The sequence below is a fragment of the Leuciscus leuciscus genome (genome assembly GCF_965113295.1).
Source record: "Leuciscus leuciscus genome assembly, chromosome: 4".
Lineage (NCBI taxonomy): Eukaryota > Metazoa > Chordata > Actinopteri > Cypriniformes > Leuciscidae > Leuciscus > Leuciscus leuciscus.
This window is the reverse complement of record NC_138728.1, coordinates 29,548,498-29,570,204: the sequence shown is the minus strand read 5'-3', so window position 1 is coordinate 29,570,204 and position 21,707 is coordinate 29,548,498. Positions and strand designations below refer to the sequence as shown.

The following is a 21,707-nucleotide window of genomic DNA, read 5'->3' as shown; positions in this document are numbered from 1 at the left end:
GGCTCCGTTCTAGACCCTGCAATGATTTGGTGCTACTTAAGAACCAGTTTTACTGGTTCGGAGCTGGTGCTTTGGCGGTGGAAAAACAAAGAACCGATTTGAAACTAGGCTCTGGCTCCGAACCAGCACCAGCTCTGCCTTGGTGGAAAAGGGGTATGAAAGTCCGACCCGAGAGATAAGACTGGAACCACTGGAGGATGATACCTTTTAGGCCCACATAATACCCTAGTCTGGATATCAGGGTAGTGGTCGACAGTCTCAAAAGCTGCTGATAGATCTAGAAGTACGAGAGCCACAGAGTCACCAGTGTCTGTGGATAGGTAGATGTCATTTAAAACTCTCAACAGGGCAGATTCAGTACTGTGAGCAGACTCAAAACCAGATTGAAATTTCACTTTAGAAACAACTGGAGTTGGTCAAGAACAACTTTTTCCAACACCTTCAAGACAAAAGGTAGTCTAGAGATAGAACGGAAGTTGATGTACTCAGTACTTGGTTTGGGGCCCTTTTGCATGAATTACTGCCTCAACGCGGAGTGGCATGGGTGCTATCAGCCTGTGGCACTGCTGAGGTGTTATGGAAGACCAGGATGCTTCAATAGCGGCCTTCAGCTCTTCTGCATTGTTCTGTCTCATGTCTCTCATCTTTCTCTTGGCTAAAGGTCAGGCGAGTTTGCTGGCCAATCAAGCACAGTAATCCCATTTCATGAACCACACCTGTTTTTCCTCTCCTGTTTATCTGTGATACATCGTAATAATATAATCAGTGTTATTTACTTTACCTGTCAGTGGGTTTCTTGCTGTGTCCGATCAGTGTAAATATGTACTTTAGTGGATGCATTTTTCACCTCTGTATGGTGCCATTGAGCCTCTCCACCAATCCGTTGGTCTGAGGGTGGTATGGGGCACAGAGGCTTCTCTTGATTCCAAGCACTTCACAGACCTTAGTGTTGATCTACAGGGGTAATGTGAAAATAATATTTTGTTATATTATTTGAGTAATATCTTTTTTTTTTTAAAAAGGGAAGAACATGCAGTACTTAAAAGCATTTGTGTAGTTGAAAATGAAAATACTTACAGTGTTGACAAACTCTCTGCCCTGATCAGTAAGAATCCGTTTTGGCACTTCAAACTGATACACAAATTTTAAGATGCACTTTGTAACCTCTGCAGCCGACTTAGATGTCAGAGGATACGCCTGTGCCCATTTGGTGCAATAATCAATAATAACACAGATATATTGATATTGCTGGTCAGTTTTTACCAACTTTCCAATTAGGTCTATTCCAACCAGTTCAAATGGACATTTGGTCTGTCAACAGACAAGAATAAAAAACAATGAATTTATTTGTATAACACTTTTCACAATACATATAGGCCCGGTTTCACAGACAGGGCTTAGACTAAGCTAGGATTAGGCCTTAGTTCAATTAGGGCTTTTAAGTAACTTTTGTAAATGTACTTTAGAAAAAAAACATTACTTCTGTCTCCATTATTTTCTGTTAGTTTCTGTTTTCATGGACTTTTCAGACTATCATTTGTCACGTGTCTTTGCTGATTCCCGTCACTCATCTATCTCCTATAGGTTACCGTTATTATTAGTTCATTCTTTCCAGCTCTGTTCACCCATTACCATCTGTATTTATGTAACTCTGTTTCAGTTCCAGTTGTGCGGTCTCGCATCAAGTTATGTGTGTGTGTGTACCCTGCGGCCTGTTTAGATTTTGACCTGTTTGGATTATTTTATTAAACTGTGTGTTGGAACTTTATTTGTCCTAGTCTTCATATGCCTGTCTGTACGCATCCTTTACAACTGGTGTGCATCTTGAGGCAAAACAATGGTACTGACATATATTAAGATATGTCAGTGTAAGTTTCTTTCAGTTAAAACATTTTGGTCAAGCACTAGCTTAAGCCTTGTCTGTGAAACCGGGGGATAATTTCAAATCAGCTGTATAGAAAATGTAATCTGAGAAATAATTAACACATTAATATTTCTACATTTGCAAAAAAAAAACAAAAAAAATTTATTTATTTTTGCAAATTTTGAGTTGGTAAGCGCTGCGAAATGGTATCTCTTGTTTTAAGTTGTCCAACATGTGCACTATGAAGGACTAAAAATGACGGAAGGAAAAATAAATAAATAAATGCAGAAATAATAGTGGAAATAAATACATTTTGGTAATATAAATGGCTATTTCTGTATTTTTGCATGTATTTATTTATATATTTATGTATTTATATATTTATATATGTATTTATTTCTACATTTATTTATTTCTACATTTATTTATTTCTGTATTTCCACATTTCTACATTTATTTTTCCCTGCGCATGTAGGCTAATTGAGTGGGGGGGGGGGGGGGGGTGCCAACATCAGTCTGAAGAAGGATTGGTTAGAGCGATGTGATCGAATCTACTACTACTGCCTTGATTTCACTGGTACAAGGAAGCCTACTCGGTAATGCTGCTTGAGTTAATAGAAGCTGTTTTCAGTTTTATGTAGCCTGGATGGAGACTTTTGTTCAAGCAATTGCTAATGATTTAAGATCATTAGCGCAGGATTGTGAGAACAATGCGTCCAATGACTATCTCCAGTTTCGTTTGTGCAGAGTAATGGAGGATTTAGTTCAGATCAGTGCTGATATGGATGTCGAAGTTGAGGTAGCAGTGCTAGAGAGTCTTCAAGAAATCCTCCGCCAACTTCACATTCTCTCTGAGACAGAGGAAGCGACAACTGGACGGCCATCGTACCTTTTACCACCTGATATAATTGAAGCTCACCTCCTTTTGGGGTACACTGCTGGAGAAATTGCACAGTTGTTCGGAGTGTGCGAGAGAACAGTTCGTCGAATGATGACACAATATGGTATAAGGTCATTTTACGTTTTTACACCTTTTATAACAAGGGACACTTGCTCTGGCTGTTATTGAGGGTGAGAGGCTGATCTCTGATAGACTTCTGACATAGGAAAAACAGAGATACACATTAGACTTGCCTGGATGATGGCAGGTGTTAAGAGCTCGTGCCAAAACTCGAGGCCAGCAAAACGCTTACTGTCTATAGAAAACAAGTGAAAAAAAATGCCTCTTTCGCTGCAAAAGCCTCCCTCTGTCTATTCACTACTTTATACTGAACTCTATGACCTCATCTTGGTCTAGTCCGTTCATAATATCTAGCCTATTGAATGTCCGTCCTGGATGATATCCCTCCTATGTTGCTCTTCCTAACATGTTTGTCCATCAGGGATGTAAGGATAGAAGATGCTCTATTGCTGTACAAATTGTAAAGGTCTTTGAGGCAAAGATATTGGAATACACAAATCAAATTAACTTTACTTGATGTAAGTCTTTCTTAGACAACGTTTACAGTGAGGCTTAAAAGACTAAGGGCCCTATCTTGCACCCAGCGCAAGTGACTTTGTACACCGACGCATGTATCATTCCTATTTTGCACCCGCGCAAAGCGGACTTTTCCCTCCACAGAAGCACGTCGGTTAACTAAGAAATACACTTGCGCTCCCGGGGGCGGTTCAGCGCAAAGAGGAGGCGTGTTCCGGCGCAAACGTTCCTTCTTGCTATTTTGCAGGTTTAGAAAACAATTGCGCCACTAACCAGGAAAAAATAGTTTAAAGTCAGTGGCGCGTTGCGCATGTTATTCATAGGCTATTTTAAGGGCGCATGCTTGGCCATAATCAATGTAGCGTGTGCACAACGCGCACTTTGATTCTCTCATCTACACAGAAGCAGCAGTTTTCATTTTTGCAAATCATACATTATTACGATAGATAGATAGATAGATAGATAGATAGATACAGATGGTGGACAACCAGAATGCCTATTACCGCCGCGCCAGCTGCCGCGGCGAAATCACCGCGGCGAAAATAAACCAGCGGCATTTCAAAGTCGTTCCCGAAATGACCGCCAGGTGGCGCAAAGGGACATTGTGCAAAACAGCAGCAATTGCCGTATTTTAAAATGTAAGTGGGTTAAATATAAAACCCTAAGCCTAATAGGCATATTTTTCATATATATAAATAGGCCTATTAGGCTACAACAGAATATAACCAAAGATAGAATCAATTTTAGAACTGAAAAAATAGAATCAAAAGTTAAAAATAGAGACGATATTAGGAGCAATGACGCTGAATATTTTTACTATTCTATTGAGGAATTAGATAAATGAAGAGCTCTCGTGAGCGATACAATTGCATAGTAATTTATAGTGATTTCGAAAGCAGTCCTTAAAAAATAAATAAATGGAGTAGTGTGGCATAATTTTTGAGAGATTACGCGGAACGCGTTTTAATTAAGATCCTAGTTTCAATGCCCTTAATGTATATAGGCTAGGCTACTGCTTTAAAAAAATGTCACAACGCGTTTTGAGATTGTTTTGAATTAAACATTGAAGTTTAAAATGTAGTGTTTTGGCACACCAGGCCGAGTGGCGTTACGCATTGTTCAAAAATCAGGTTTTATTCTGGCATGTTGAATTGGCGTTAGAATTATTTTTTAGATTTTAGATTTCGTTAGATTTATTTTTCTCATAACAGCTAAAAAAACTTAATATATGCCTTAATATGACCTACTTAATATAGGCAATAGGCATATAACAGCCTATATAATAAATTAGCAAAACTTGGCCACTAAATATTTAATTTTCAATTATTTTAATTATCACAATTAAAGTTTTAATTTTATTAAATTGAACAAGCGCAACAATCAGCATTTAATCAAATATTCTAAAAGATGTATTATTAATAATAATGTTATTTCAATATAATATTTCGTTTTTTCGACATAATATGTGTGCGTGCAACAAGCAAGATGTGTATTTGTAAATCCGGTGATGCGTGCATTGATTTTTATCAATAAACTAGTGTTTTCTGACAGTGTCGACTGCAAAGATGAAGTTGACGATCGCCATATTTGTAGTGAACGCACCTAGAGAGAAATGCACATAAAGACATAATCAGAGAGTAGCCTTTTTCTTTTCGTTTTGAATTATTTCGTTTGAAGACATTTCAAGCTTTGTGTATTTGATGTATTTCTCATGTCTGTGTGAGGCATACGCTGAGTTTCGTTAAGTTAGGAGGATGAGATGCGCTCCAGCTGACGTGCAATGCAAATGACCGCGCGGGCGCCTCCATGATTAGTGTCTGTTATATTTGCTTCTCTTACTTATTCAATCCAGGCAAATGGTAGATGAAAAATTGATTAAAATTAAGATACAATTTATAGAAAACGAAATTCACTTTAAAGAAAGGTTTTCTACTAAACAACACTTAATGAAGTGGTCAAAATCATGTCTGACCCACCCGCTCCATATCCATCTCTCGATATAATGCATCCTATCTTACTCGTGCTGTTCACTTTTCATATTCAACATAGATGGAAAAAAATAACATTATAATATTTTAACAAATATGATACTAAATTAGATTATTTAATGGCTACAACAGTATAGTAGGCATATAGACTCTATTTGTACAAATTGCTGCACATTAATTTAATTAAATGAAACCTTGTAACGAATTCACACTGTAGGGTAGACTGTGTACAGTTGAGACACCTTAAATAACTTGCGTTCGCAGCAAGCACAAGTTGTGATTTTTGCTGTGCACTTGCATATTAGTGTCAGCTGGGAAGGAAATATAGAGACCAGGGGTGCGTTTCCCGAAAGCATCGTTGGCCAACTATGGTCGCAAGTTCATCGCAATGTCCATTGAACTCTATTGGCAACGAGGGAACTTGCGACCATAGTTGGCTAAAGCCTTGTTTATACTCGACGCAGCCGCAAGATCGCGAGGCGCGCGCGGCAAAAATGACGTCATAGCGGAGTGGGCGGTCTCGCGCGTTGGGTTCGCAAGACCCAATTTCGCCTGGCGGTGTGCACGGCACTTTTTGTAACATCGCGCGCGGCGCCGCATCCGAAGATGAACGATTTCGAGGCGACTTTGTCCGAGCTGGTACGTCTGTACCAGCATGTTTATGATCCTTCCATGCGGGACCATAGAGACAGTCAGATGGCACAGAATTCCTGGAGGGAAATTGCGAAGACGTTGGGGAAAGAAGACGTATTTTGTCGAAAAGTTTGGAAAAATCTTCGAGACAAATTTGTCAAAGCCAAGTTTTAGCTGACATGCTTGCAAAAGTGGACCCAAGGAAGAAGCTTGATGTAAAGTTCAAGCTGAATCAGGTCCTTTTTGATGCACTGAGGGACAACGATGCATAGACTTTGTTTGCCATTAACACATTACAAAGTACTTAGAATTTTAAATAATACACAATAGCTACATTTTTTTTTAATTCATTTACAAAAGAGATTTGTATTTATAGTTTGCTGTGAAATAAAAACAAAAACTAAAGATTTTATTTTGTGTTTGCATTTATAAATGTCTTCATAAATAAAAGTGAGGCAGTACACTGATGGTAACAGACAGTGATTAACCTCATTCTTTTGTCTCTATACACATAGAAACATTTACATTGATGGCGACCAATAAAAGCCTCTCATTTTGTGAATAGAAACACATTTCTATTAAGCACCCAGTTTGCAATTGTCTAAAGTAACTGCTTACATTTACAGTAGCAGAAGTTTGCCCTGCTGATAAAATTAAAGTTTAAACACTCTTCAATAAGGCTTCAGCTGTTTTATTTAGTTTGCATGCAGTGAAAGTACAATAAACCTACTGCATGTAGTTTTGTATTACAAACTCAGTTACTGTAAATGCTATATTAACAAAAAATAAAAACTTATATTTTTATTAACATTGCCAAAGAGTAAAAAGGTAACGCATGTTTTTATGTTAGTTAATGCCACATGACTACATTAGTCAACATTTTAAGTGGATCTTAAAAGTTTATCAAAGTTGTCTTAAGACAGCAACAGGTATCATTCAAAAATAATTGTAGAATTTTGATGAAAGGTTTTGATCCACGCAAACTACTTCTTCACTGCTGTTTCCCGGTGGTTTAGAGGTAAATTACTCCGAGTCGCCCCCTGTCGTTTCAAAGAATAACACAACGGCGCGCGCGTCAAGTATAAATGCCTCGTCCGTCTGGAGAGGTGCGCGCGCGGTCTGCGGTGACTCGCGCTCTGGCGGCTGCGTCGAGTATAAACAAGGCTTAACGATGCTTTCGGGAAACGCACCCCAGACCTCTTGGAACTTTAATTGAATACATAGCGTTGGTAAAGCATACTGAAATTACATCCCTACAAATGTATTAGGCCCTACTGAAAATAAATGTATCGAATTTAAGCAAAGTAGCCTAAATGTTAAGACTGTAAGCCCTTTGCTTTTTTACGTAGCCTATAAAGGACTCTTATATAGCCGACTTTGTGTTAATTTAATTTGTAGAGGATTTTTTTAACTCAAACATTAACACTGAAATAAATGAAACTAAATTATTGTAAATTTTTTGGCACACAACGACGAGTGGCGCTATGCATTGTTCTAAAGCCAGGTTTTATTCTGGCATGTTGAATTAGTGTTCGACAAACGCGGCGGCGCGTTCATTTGAATGAAGAGCGCTTCTCGCTCGTGTGAGCGAACACACATTGGAACGTTAGGCCATATCTCAACAAGTGAATCGTGGCCGAGTGGTTGAACCTACGTTACGATCATTTAGATGACACGGGTTCGAATCCCGAACTAACTTGGACTACTGATATTTTTATATTAGCCTATTAATGCATTTTATAGTCTATTGTTGATGCAGAGAGATTTGTCTAGTTCTAAAACATATACATATATATATATATATATATATATATATATATATATATATGACGTTTAAACGACAAACAATACAATCAGAACCAGTATTCTGTTGCGTTCATGGTTCCAGTGGCAGTAATGCATCCACGGCTTTTCAAAATGTCACAAAGCGTTTTGAGATTGTTTTGAATGAAATATTGAAGTTAATAATTAAGTGTTTTGGCACACCACGACGAGTGGCAAACTCTTTGTTTTGTTTTGCAAACTCAGCTAGCCTGTGGGGGGTTTGGAGAAGGCAATAGTTGCTTTATCGTGGGGGTGCAGGACAGAGGTGTTAATGTTCCGTCTTTCATATGGAGAGTGTCGGAGCCAGCCTGATGAGCAGGCAAAGGCAAAATTCTTTTAAGGATTAATCTCAAAATCTCCAAAAGTCCATAGCCTATGTACAGTAGGCCCTATATCTTATTAAATTATATTGTAGTTTTATTGATTGTATTTAAAGGTTTTCTACACACAATTTCAATTTAGCAGATACAGAGCTCTTTAATTCGCGACACACCTCGTTTTATTGTAAGGTGAATTCAGCAAGGCATGTTGTATCTTTGAAGGAACAAAAGCTATTTGTTACAGTTTTTTCTTTCGTGATTTGTGTGGATGACACACAGCAACATATATTATCAGCTGTATGGTGTTTTTTTACGCTGAAATGCTTAATTTCGAGAAAGACCCGCCGCGCGCAGTGAGGGAGACCAAACTTACTAAAAAAATATCCAGCGCGAGAGAGGCAAAGAAAAACGCCTGTTCTTAATTTATGTTGCTTTGAACTTTTTTCGTTTTGTACCGTTTTAATTTAGCTGCAATTTCTTTGACAATAGAAATGTAAAATGTTGCAAGAATAAGATTCTGTGTTTCTTATTTTGCATCACAAAGGGAATAAACTCTATCGATGCAACCCTGTTTAAATAAAAAAACTGTCCCGACACTTTATTCATACCTTGAAATGTGCGATGGGTTTTCAAACTTAATTAATTTTCTTTTTCTTTTTCTTTTACATTTTCATTGTTTATTTTTTAATTGAAAGCAATACTGTATTGAAAGTATTTTTCTGATTTGTTCGATCTGTTTTGAAAAATGTCTTCCGTTGCTATGGCCGGGTATAACTGTCAGTCATCTCAATCTCGTGAATGATTCACACACACACAAATTTTTTTTTTTTAGCAGATTAAAGACGAGCTTCATCATCTTAATTTTCTGGTGCAATCGGCTGACAGTCTTCCTTCATCAGATGTGTCGTCTTTGCAGCGGCTCAACTGGAATGTAGCAAATTTATGTTGTAATGTACAATTGATAATTAAACAAGATGATTGACTTTAATAAACAGATGCATATTTAAGCATCAAGAACGGAAAAACATAAACACTGTCGGCTACACTTAGATTCGATCTCAGATCGTTTGAAGCTCCGGCTATTGTTAATGCATTGACCACAGAGCTATCATCTGAATAGCCTAGGTCTACTATTTTCTCTGTTTTAAAAGTTTGTTACATTCTTTTTTATTTATTTTTTTTTTTAACATTGGCAATTTACTGTCTCGAAATTATGTGTCGAAATTTTTTTTTAAAAAGTGTTTTTACAAGACCTTGTGCTGTTTATTTATTTATTTTTATTATTATTATTATTATTATTATTATGCAGATGTTAATTCAGCCATTCTGTTGGATACAAATTTTCCCTAATGTAAAATGGAAATGAATGGTAATTTTATTTTATAAATATAAAATATTTAATATAGGCTATAGGAGAAAAAAACAATATGGTGTAGCAATATTTTAGAACTATCAAATCTCTCTGCATTAATAATAAAAAAGTTCGGGATTTGTTCGCGATTTGTTCCCGTGTCATCTGAATTATTGAAACGTAAGTTATAGCCTACCACTCGGCCACGAATTTTTGTTTTATTTTGGTTTAAATGTATTTTTACATATTTTGCTTTCGTTAATGTTAACCAATTCTATTGTAGCATAATAGGCCTATATTTTTTCCCTAAAAGTTTGTTTTATTCTCTGCTTTGTTTGTTTATATTTTTACATATTCAATCAGTCTCATTTTTGTTCAAATAATGAAAAAAGTTTTTTTTTTTTTTTTTTTTACAAGATCTTGCGCCATGTTTTTTTTTTTTTTTTTTTTAAATAAACCGATAGGAAACTTACCTTTTAAAATGCCGCAGTTGCTGCTGTTTTGCCCTGTCACTTGCGCCACCCGGTATAGTCATTTCGCGAACGACTTTGAAATTCGACTGGTTTATTTTTGCTGCGGCAGTAATAGGCATTGTGGTTGATTATTTATTAAAGAATTCAATTGATAATCATAACAACATGTACGCCTATTTAATTCTGAATATAACAAAGAATGCTTAAACCGACTAACATCGGTTAGTAGCCTAACTGCAAGTCCTGAAAATGTTTTAATTTTACGGTAAATTATTTAAATTTATTTCACTGTTATGTTTCAGTTAATAAATCTACAAACACATTAAAATAACACGAAGTAAATGACAAGTAAATGACAAGTAACCTATTGACATAGCCTTTCTAAATGATAGAAAAACTGGGCACACAATGTTAACGTGTGTCTACTTTGTTTAAATTTAATGAATTTGATTCGTTTAACCACAATATTTATCTTGAATTTATCTGTGACCTCAGCTCAGATTACTGCCGATTACTGCCGCGGCAGATTACGTCATAGAGAGAATAAACTGACACTTTTCAAAGTCTGTGATTACAGCGCCACTCAGCGGTAAAAGGCAGCAAATACACATCCCAATTTTACCGCCGCGGGAACGGCGGCGGTAAAAGTCTCATTCTGGTTGTCCACCATCTGTAGATAGATAGATAGATAGATAGATAAACAATTTATTATAAAAGCATACATCTAGCTTACACATTTACCCAAATTAACCGAAGTTAATTTGGGTGGGTTTCTCCATTTCAATGTAACTTCTCTCTTTTACGGCCGTGACGAGAGCGTTGCTCTCCTTGGCTGTGAACCGCTGCTGGCGCGCGCCTGGCAAATCCGCCGTTACAATAGCAATCCGCTATGGAAAAAGCGCATCTGCTCTTAAAGGGAATGTGAGATGACGCTCTGATTGGTTTATTTCACGTTACGCCCAAACCACACCTATGAATAATGAAGCTACTTCAGACCAACCCATTTTAGATTTGCGCCTGGCGCAAGAGTCATTTATCCCGCCGGTATAATAGCAACAGCGCCGAGACCCGCCCACAAAGTTACTTGCGCTTTGCGCTTTGACACTTGCGTTTCAGATCGTTAAAATAGGGCCCTAAGTGCTTTTGCAGATAACTGACAGCTAAGCAAATGATACTGAGCTGAACTGAATTACTGATCACTGTTATGCATGTAGCCTAATGTGGTCATATTTGTGTCATGTACACTGTATGTTTTTGATGATCAGAGTCCACAATCTATTAACTCCACTGAACGACAACGATCTGGATGAAACTGTGATCCAAATTCTGCAGCATCATCCCAACTGTGGTTACAAAATGATGTTGGGGCACCTCAGTGCACAAGGCATCCGCATACAGATTAAGTGACTGTATTACCATTCACTGGCTCTGGGGGTAGTTTACTAACAGTTTGGGATTTGGGCTACTTGCTCAGGTGGAAAATTATTTTCTTTTATTTACTGTCAGGCTGGATTTTGGGCTACTTGTTAATGTACTGTGAGATTGGGAAAGGGTCAACTTGTTTTTTGAGTACACCTAATTCTCTGTCCTTTTTTGCATATTATAGGACAACGTGTGCAGGAATCCATGCGGCGTGTGGATTCTCAGGGAGTTTTGATGCGCACCCTTCAGCTAAACCCACGAAGGCGCACTAGGTACTCTGTACCAGCGCCAAACAGTTTGTGGCACATCGACGGAAATCACAAGTTAATAAGGTATCAGAAAAACATTAATAATATCAACTACTTTTACTAAATTTCATAGCAACCTCCATACAGTGAATTATCCTAGTCTTGAAAACTCGATAGGCCTACTTTTTATGTAGGTGGATGGATTAGGTGGATGGATTAAAGGACTACTTTAAATCAAAATACTCCACAGAACCATTCATTAAATAAATCCACTTGTTTAGTTGTGAGTGTATATTACAACATAAATTATGAACTAGATGTTGTGACCTGGAATAAAAAAACAGAAGTTGGGACCCAGAACATTATTCATCATTCAGGAACCATGTTTTTTGTGTCTATTAAAGATCAGCTTTTAATATTGTATTTATAATAGCCTGATTAAGCAACAGTCCTGAGAAGCTTTCTGGAAGCCGTTGATGTCTATAGTGTGCCATCTCTTGTGAGGTCAGATAAAGGAGGGGAAAATGTTGAAGTTGCATACTACATGGTGGCAAACAGAGGACTTGACAGGAATTCGCACATTGCTGGCAGGAGTGTCCATAATCAAAGGTAACATTGTACTTTTTATAAAAGATGGCAACAGAAACTGCTTCACTTTTAAGGCTGAAGTTTTAACCTGCAAATTACTTAAGTAAATTATCACTTTAAAAGTGATAGTAAAGTGGGGCTGTATCAGGTAGGCATACCAGATACCACATCTTATAGGCTTGTGTTCTGAGCTCAAACATCCTCCAGCTTGCAACAGATCACTTACCTACAAATACATAAATTGGAATCACTTTTAATTACTTTGGATGTCTAAACAGCTAGTATGTAAAGGAGAAACAATTGGTGATTAATTATTATGATCTACCCAATAATGTGCACATTGAAGGAGTTAACAGTCATACAGAACACAAAATAAACACTTAAATTCCTACATTTCTGGGCTTCATTTCCCAAAAGTATCTTAAAGGCATAAGCCTACTATGCAAGCATTAAAAAAACAAAGACAATGTATAGACTCACACAAACACAATGCCTCTCAATCATCACTTGTGACTCACAAATGTAGGACGAACCAAAAAACAAAATCCTCTTTTTGCATAACAGCCTATATCTCTTCTAGTGGTACATTTTCAAGTTGCAAAGATGAAAGTTCTATGCCACACAATCACATACAGAAAGTCTAATACAGAAATCTGCACCAAATTGCATAATGAAATGCAGTTTTCCTTTTCCCCATAAGAATAGAGAGGCTCTGGAGAGATGTTTACACTGGAGTGCTTGATCTCTTCTACAGCATCTTTAACAACCTTGAGAGAGAAGGGCTTCTAAATCCTGACAGCGAAGTTCATGTGTTTGCTCTACATTGGTGCTTTCTGCCTCATGTTCAGAGGCACCTTGAGGTTTTCCAGCGTGGCTGGAACTGCCACCGACTGAGCACTGAGGGAGATCAGTCCCCACTTCAGCTGTGGTCTCGCCATGAACATGAGGCACAGCAGGACCCCATGCAGGTTTGAATTTATTATTTTTCTATGTTCTACATAGTATGTCTACATTCTAACCACCTCATCTGATATTGTACAATTACAGTGTTTCAATTGTTAATCCAGGTACAGACCATTCAAAAGTCCTGTACTGCACACCTCCATGGATTTTTTATTTTTTTTGCTATAATGTTGGGATTAAACAAGGAGCAGTAATTTGTGGTAAATAAACATTATAGTAGAGTTCTCAACGGGTCGGGTCGGCCCGACAAACCCGACGGGACCCGCCGGTTCGGGCCGGGTTCGGGTCGAAAATATAAGCAAATGACTCGGTTCGGGTCGGACCTCGGGCTTAATCTTTTCCGCTCAGTAAAAAACAAAAACATTTTTTAATCATCGCTGCTGTTCACCATAAAGCAAGTCTGGCTGCTGCTTGCAACGTGCATCATGGAGAGGGGCGGGGGCAGACGCCGCTGCGTGCACGCCTTTAGCCTGGAGAAGAGGATGGAGTTGGTGAAAAGTAAACTTGCCGCAGGTGAATTCACCGTCGCTACTACAGACTATTTATATATTTAAAGTTTATTGTTTCAGTTGTTTGTATTGTTAAAAGGCGTGAACATTAAAGGTTGATTTGAATTCGCGTCTGCTGGTCATGATAATACGTGTATGAGAAAAAAAATTCCGACGCGGCGTCGGGCCGCGGGCCGGGTTCGGGCAGATAATTCATATTGATGTGTCGGGTTACATCGGGTCCAGGCTTTAAAAGCCACGGGCCGGGTCGGGTCGGGTCGGGTTGTAATTTTCAGGCCCGTTGAGAACTCTACATTATAGCTCTCTCATCCACAAACTAATTTGATAATTACCACAATGACTTAATCACTGTTTCTGCATTAAAAGGTTGTCATGGAGTATGGAGTTGACTGGACTGGACAAAATGGTTATCGTCAGCCTGATGTTGTGGTCCCTGAAGTTCAGCTACAGCGCTCGCTTACAGAGCAGGAAATAAAAAGACTACCAAAACCTGATGGCCCTCTGTCCAATGTGTTGGATGTCTACATACAAACTGTGAGCCAGTTATGAGAAATGCTCCTGTAAATTCCGGATTCAAAAGCTGTAAGATGCAGAAGGTTTAACCTAAATAAGAAGCAAGTAGTAGTTAATGCTGTACTTTATAACAGCTGTGATACTAATGGTGATTTCCTGTAAGATTCCAATTTTCTTGTTAAAATCACAATGAAAGACAATTCTGAGAGAAATCATTGTCTTTATTTGACAGCAGTCTTCATATCAAATACTTACTGCATTGTACAACATACTCATGAACAAATTCGTCCTATACACAATTCAAGCCTGTTGGACATCCTCGGACATAACTGTCCCATTGTGGTTAATATTTGTTGTTTTGAAGCATTTAGCTTAAATGAAAAGAAAGACAGACATTATGTAAATCACAATGATCAAGTACTGGTTGTTTCAGAAAAACATATGGAGAAAAAAAGGGAACTCCAATTTGTCTCCTTTTTAACAATGTACGCAGATCTTTTGACTGAACAACTTAAAGCAGGAAAAGCACAGCTGTAAATAATAATGCTAAGAATAGCTGCATTTAAGTGTCCCAACATGCAATGTCATTGAGACAGCATTAACATTACCAGAATGCTGGAACTCTCTTTAATAAACTTAATGCAGCATTCTTTAATGTATTAAATTAATTATACCAATTGACTAGTGTTATTGAACCAAACACAGAAATGCTTTACATAAAGTACTTAATAAAATTATGCCTCAACACATGACAAGCTTGCAGACTTTACTTGCACAGTTTTACACACAGAACTAGGTGCTACATGCAAATGCTTTTTATTCTTTAACTTTGAACTCATTCACTGTTCAGTACAGTTTTACTGTACTCATTTTTGAAAAAATCAAAGGCAACAATATAACAAAATGTTATGGTGCACACATTATATATGATGAATGTCCTTAGACCATTCCAAAACCAGCATCAACACTCAAAATAGCAGCATGGACTTCTCTTTCAAAGACACTATATTCTTTGTAATGTCCTGGGAGTTAAGCAGGTTGAAGCAGGTGGAAGACTTTGGGAAGCGGCTATCCACCACTTCTGTTTGGGAAGCACATTCCTGCCCACCCAGAACTGCACAAGTTTTCCCAAGTATGTTTGGAGAGGCTACCACAGGAGAGAAAAAAGGGCATTTTTCTGTTATTGTTGATAATGGCTGTCTATCTAATGCAAAAACCAAAAGGTTCACTGTTATCATTTTATTATCAAATATGTGCTTTCGTTTGTTACTGTAAGACCCACACTGAAAGATTCAAATAGAGGAAGCACATTCTTGTGTCAGCTTCAGTTATTTCTCTGTCCCATTACAAAGCTCCAGTTAAATAACCTGTGAGGGACTATTACATTAAGTACACTTTAACTTAACGTTCTCAACAAATGTGCGAAGGAATCCTGTGATTCTACATGTATCTTCCAAAGAGACATCACTGTCTTCCTCTTCGTCCTGTGTGGGCCAGTTGATCTGGTCCAAGACCATCTGCCAAAATATTTTTTAGCAATCAGTTAACGCCTGCTTTTCCTAAACAGCCAAGACAAAATTATTACAATAAACTGCCATATAGATATAGAGAGTCCATATAAGTTGTGTGATTGTATGGTCAGGATGTAGTGAGTTTGCAATCCAATGACAAGTGTAGCTGAAGGGAAAAGTAATGGCTGTTTACAGTTTCTACAACAGGTTTCAATACAGTTACACTTTGATTAACCAAATAGTTACAGAATTGTTTCAGCCAAGCAACTAATTATTGGAGCTCTTCTCTCAAGTCAATTGTGGTTATGTACTGAAACGACCATGGGTTAAGAGTGTTTTTGACTTGACATTTACCTGTGGTGTGCACTGTGCATCAGACATTCTTGGAAAGAGAATTGGAATTGTGTCTTTCCTCTCTGTTACCAAAGGCCAGATCAATGTCTCTTTTAAACCATGTCGTAATTGTTTTACTTGTCTGGAGGTTCTTCCAAGGACCTGCAAAATATTTGTTAAAAAGCCAGCAGCCTTCTTCAACTCATAGCTCTTGTAACAATATCTAATATATAATGTATCTCAAAGGAACAAAAGCCAAAATCCAGTCCATCAAAACACCATTTCTGAACAGTCAGTGGGATGTATATGATCTCTTAAGTATAGAATACTCTCAGCATGGAGTAGCAGTTTGTCAAGCACCTCCTGTTCTCTGATGTGACTCGAGGCAAATCCCAGGACATTGTCAGCTCATTGATGGTGTGCTTTTCTTCAGATGACAGTTCCGCTGTGCCATCAAACTAATAATGAAAGTTGGAATTAATACTTGATTTCTTAGTTTTCACCCTTGAAATCTTTTTTACTTTATACACATTACCAAAACATAGCAAAGTTCAAATAAATCTCCTCAGAAATTAAAATGACTTGATAGAATTCCACTTTTTAGCTCTGCAAGGTCCTGTGAGTTCCATGCTGTCACTTTGCTTTCAACACATAACAGATGTTACACAGACCTCTTGTGATTTTATTAGTCACAAAGGCCACAAACACATAGCAACAAGCGAGTCCAGGCGTATTCAGTGTCCTCTGGAAACACGTACAGTATATTGTCATTTTCGGTATTTGCAGAGCATTTGTATTCCCGAACAGTTTAACCTACTTATAAAAAATAAGTGAACTATACTCAAAACTGTGAAACAGTTCATTCAACTTAAAACGTTTAAGTTTGTTCAACGATTGGGCTGTTTTAACTTCAAGGAACTCAAATAAAATAAGTAAACATGACGTCATATTATTACCATAGCCTTATTTTTGCCTCTTGGTGGCGGTAATGAGCTTTATTGCATTCCAATCTGCCAACGAAAAAGAAAAGTCTGCTCGCGCACTTTATTTGCATATTTTTTATAACATAACATAGGCTACTAGGTAAAACTCTCCAAAACACAAAGAGTCAACATGTCATGCCATGTCCATTTATTTCATGTTTTACACGAATGACTGTAAAAAATAACAACGGAGTAAAAATAATTCCTATTTGAAATTGAGCGCTCGGATTTGAACCTTGAAGCCCGCGCTCGGATTTGAAATTGGAAGCGCGCGCGCCCGCCATGTAATGCAGGAATCGTTGCCTCAACGTGCCGTGGTTCTCTCTGTGGAATCAACATCGTTCATCGTCGTCATCATTTCTGTGGTTGCTGCGGTGTGTTTAGCGGCTATAATCTAGCAGCTACTTCTCAAATATTTTTCTCAAATAAGTTTTTCATGTAATCTGCATCAGAATGTGTCATCAAACTGGAACGATTTAGCTAACTTGTTGCACTTAGCTAACATAGACCTACTAAAATGATCAGGCACACTTTAGGCCTAACGTTACATGTTGCAATGTTATTTGTGGAGTGATTTTAACTATATTTAAACAATTTAGAGACAGAGTTAATGTATGCACGCAATCGCATTAACTTACACGGATATTAATTTGTGGCACTACTGTTGGTTATTGCAGTTGTCTTGAAGCTTTTCGGTTACAAAAAAAAAAAAAGATTAAAACCACTTTCATTCAATCTTACTTGTTTTTTAACCGATGTTTAGAATTAAATAAGCTGTAATCGAAGCTAAATGTTCCCAATTCTGAAATTGATGTATGACTTTGACATGTCTCTGCCTCACTATTAATTTGTGTGTTTTTTTTTTATACAGGTTAAAACTTCTGCGACCAGAGCATATGTGAGTAAAATTACAATTTAGAATATGGGGGTGGAAATAGTAGAACATTTGTGTCAGCTGTTTTCATTGTCAAGGCTGCTGCTGAAAGAAGCAGTTAATGACGTATTACAGAGACATTGCTATACTGTGAGTGACGCTGCTCTTGATGAAATTGTTAGTGTTGCTATGGACAGTAATGTTTTTGTCAGTTCAGCTGCTAAAGGAGCAGAAATGTCCTCAAATAAACGACGAAAGACCTTTATTGAGAGAAACTGCCCAATGGTTATGCCGTTTCAGTATGTTGTAGCACCTGGGCGCACAGCTGTTTATGTCCCAATACTGCCTATGATTCAGTTGTTTAAACATAACATACATTTTTTTTATTTGTTTGAATGCTTGCTTTCAGATTGCTGCAGAATTCCACAGAATTAGTAATATCAGCTTGAAAAACAAGTTCTATGCAGAGCTGGACAAACAAACTCCTCGACTGATTGCTGTTTAAAGGCAGAAGGCTCTGCCCGTACTGGCAAGGCAGCAGAAGCACTGAGAAGCATCTTTAGTGCCTATGATCTTCTGGTAAATTTTATGTTAATTACATTTTTAGTTGTTAATTGGTTAATGTGCACATGTATTTTACTGCTATCTGTTAATTGTTTAAACCTGGCTTTGAACTCTCTCGCTTTAAATTTCTTCCCCGCTTTCATCTGTACTTTTATCTCTATTTTTTCTTATCTCTTGCACCGGATCACAATGATATTAACAACAGACGTACAGCTGCACTTCGAGCCCTCCCTGTCTACTTGCGCGAAGATGACTGTGTTTTTCCAAGATGTGGAATGTAGGTTTTTATACATCTCATTTGAATTTTAATGTTATTTATCTGATTATGCTCATGAAGTTCTCTCATGCTTTTCAGACTGAAGAGGTGGATGAGCCAGACATTGCAGATTCAGCTGTAGCTCTCTTAGCTCTTGTGAATGGAGACTCGAGTTCCACTGTTCAGTTTGACCCTGCTGGGATTGCTATTGTGCTGGAAGGTGACATTGTTCTAAGGGACATTTCCAGGTTGGCTGATGCGTTTTCTTTTGATGTTTGGTTTGATGTATGCATTACATCTCAACTACCCCAAAGAGCTGACCCACACCTGTAACTTCATCCAAAAAGTCTTACTTGGCTTGGATGACTCAAAGCCACTAACACCAAGATTGCTGAGTCAAAAAAATGAGCTACTGATTCAGGAGTAAGAGGAATGGATGTACTATACTAGTATACTAAACTAGTATAAGTTTCACAGATGTTAATGCATCAGGTTTGAATTATTTCTTTTGCAAAATAAAACATACTTTCACATACGAAGTTTGAAATTGTCTTCCTTTCTAATGTTTAAGGAATAATATTTTGCTAATGTTAATTTTGAGGTCATATTTCTTGAAAATTAAGTATTGGATTTTAATTATTTTTAAATGTATAACAAAAATGTAGTGTTTTTAATTTCTGATCAATAAAATGTATTGAATTATAAAATACATACAAATAGTTTATTCAAATAAATAATTTTGAGTTAATCTGTTTTGTGGATTTAAGTGTAAATGACTTAAAACCTACATTTTATCAACTTAAAAGTTTTGAGTTATAAAATACATACAAAAAGTGTATTCAAATAAATAATTTTGAGTTAATCTGTTCTATGGATTTAAGTGTAACTGACTTAAAACAATTAATTTTATCAACTTAAAAGTTTTGAGGTAATAAGTTTCCTCAAATTTTTTGAGTTATCTTAACTTATCGGGGTTTACAGTGTGAAATGTGTTGTCTTGCAGGGTGTTTTTCTAAATACTGCCGATGTGTTGTCATGTTGATAAGAGGTTTTCCTAATTTTGTTTCTGTTATATTTGCACGATTCCTTAAAGGGATACTCCACTGTTTTTTTATATTAAACTATGTTATTCCCTTAACTGAGACGAGTTGATACATACCTCTCTTGTCTCAGTGCGTGCACTTAATCGCTCTGGCGCGCGGTGACACTTTGATAGCACTTAGCTTAGCCCAGTTCATTCAATGGTACCAAACAGAGATGAAGTTAGAAGCGACCAAACACCTCCACGTTTTCCCTATTTAAATACAGTTACACGAGTAGTTACACGACCAAATATGGTGACACAAAAAAAAAACGTGGCGCTTTTCTAAGCGGGTAAAAAGGATAACTATAATGTATGGTGGAATAGCACTTTTGGGAGTAGTTCGACTCTGCGCAGTAAAAAGTCACGTTGGTTCTACTTCTAATGACAGAAGTGAGAGGGAGAGGGGGAGAGGATTTTTCATGTCACAATGGGACTTTTTCTGTTAAAATAAAGGTTAAATAAAAACAGGGCCACCATAGATAGTATTTTAGCAATCTCACATATCACTAAAAGGTTTTGGAAAAAAAAGTAATCATACCAACTTAATTGTCTCACAGATATCAAGGTCAGCACAGTCCTTAATATCTATTGTGGCTTCTTCTGGGGATCCATTAAAGAGCACATGTAGGATTGCCAGGCTCAGTCCACCGAGACATGGCCCATCATGTAAGAATGAATGACCAATCATTCGGCCAGCAACAAGAAAAAAGTCGCTCTCCAGAAGGAAGTGGGAAGTGGAGGGAATCAAACGATCTTTTTCACCCTCAAACAGAAGAGTTCCCCCTGGCCCTTACAATGAAAAAGAAAAGTCACACCACATAGAAGGTAATGTACAGCATTGGTACTAGCCACTGGATACTAAAGGTAACTTTATCTTGCAGTCTATTAAGAAAGCAATAGGTTAAAAATGGCTATATTCACATGTACCTCCCCAGGTAGCAAAGAATTCTGGCCCAGATTTGGCATGAAGCCGGCACAGCTGGCATTCAGTCAGCACTGGCATGAGGCATGTGAACCGAACATGGCCCGGTTATGGGGGAGATTGGACCGTCTTTAAGGTGGCAAACAGGATATGGGCCAGTTGTTAAGTGTATTATTTGGCCCACATATAAAATATAGAAATGTGGCCCACATATGTGTGGCCAGACTTATCCCATAGTTAAAATGTAATTTCAGATATTTCATAATTAATAATATTTTCACACACACAGCTGTTTCCCCTACTCCTGTTTGCAGCGTGGGTTTATTCTCTATCAGCAAGGTTTAATGAATAATTATGAAACAACATAAACTTTAAATTTACATTAGGCTACATTGAATCATTTAGCAAACACTTTTATCCAAAGAGGTTTACAATAGAGGACAACATAAGTAAGCAATATATATATTGTGTGTTAGTGTGAAAGGTCAAAGCAAGATAGAATAGAACTTTAATTGTTTGATTGTCAGATAGCGCGCCTAAAACGCAATGCTTCATGGGTTTGTAGTTGTACATCATTGTAGTCTTTACACTCAATCTTGTACTTTTTCCTTTTTTTCTTTAAAAAAATATTTTTTCTTCAATTGAAACTGTGTAATCTTGCGATTTAGCCGATTTAGTTAATGGTTTAGAACGCTTCAACCCAAATTAAAAAAATATTGATACTTCCGGATCCAGCGCCGCCGCAGTTTAATAAGTGGGCGGGCACCGGGCAGAGAGTGGCACTGACGCACTTGAGGCTGCACTTCACTAACGGTTGGACTTCTTACCTCTAGAACAAAGCGAGCGAAGTTTGGTAAGTAATAATTTTGAATTTTACAGTTAGTATGAGTTAACATAGTCGGAAAGTTAAATGTTAAAGATGTGCCACAATGTATAATCGTAGATGTTATTTAAAATGTTGTAATTCACTAAATGTGCGTCGATAACATTTATCGTTAGATGACATC

At 37.4% G+C, this 21,707-nt stretch overlaps 1 long non-coding RNA gene across 1 annotated transcript in view; it reads right to left on the bottom strand.

The window, feature by feature from the left end:
• LOC309497712 overlaps positions 1 to 9,162 on the bottom strand; it is a 73,888-nt gene extending 64,726 nt beyond the window's left edge. Inside the window, exon 1 of the long non-coding RNA XR_014205672.1 lies at positions 9,153 to 9,162. This is a non-coding gene — a long non-coding RNA (uncharacterized lncRNA). The remainder of the gene's footprint in view (positions 1 to 9,152) is intronic.
• Between the last annotated feature and the right edge of the window lie 12,545 nt (positions 9,163 to 21,707).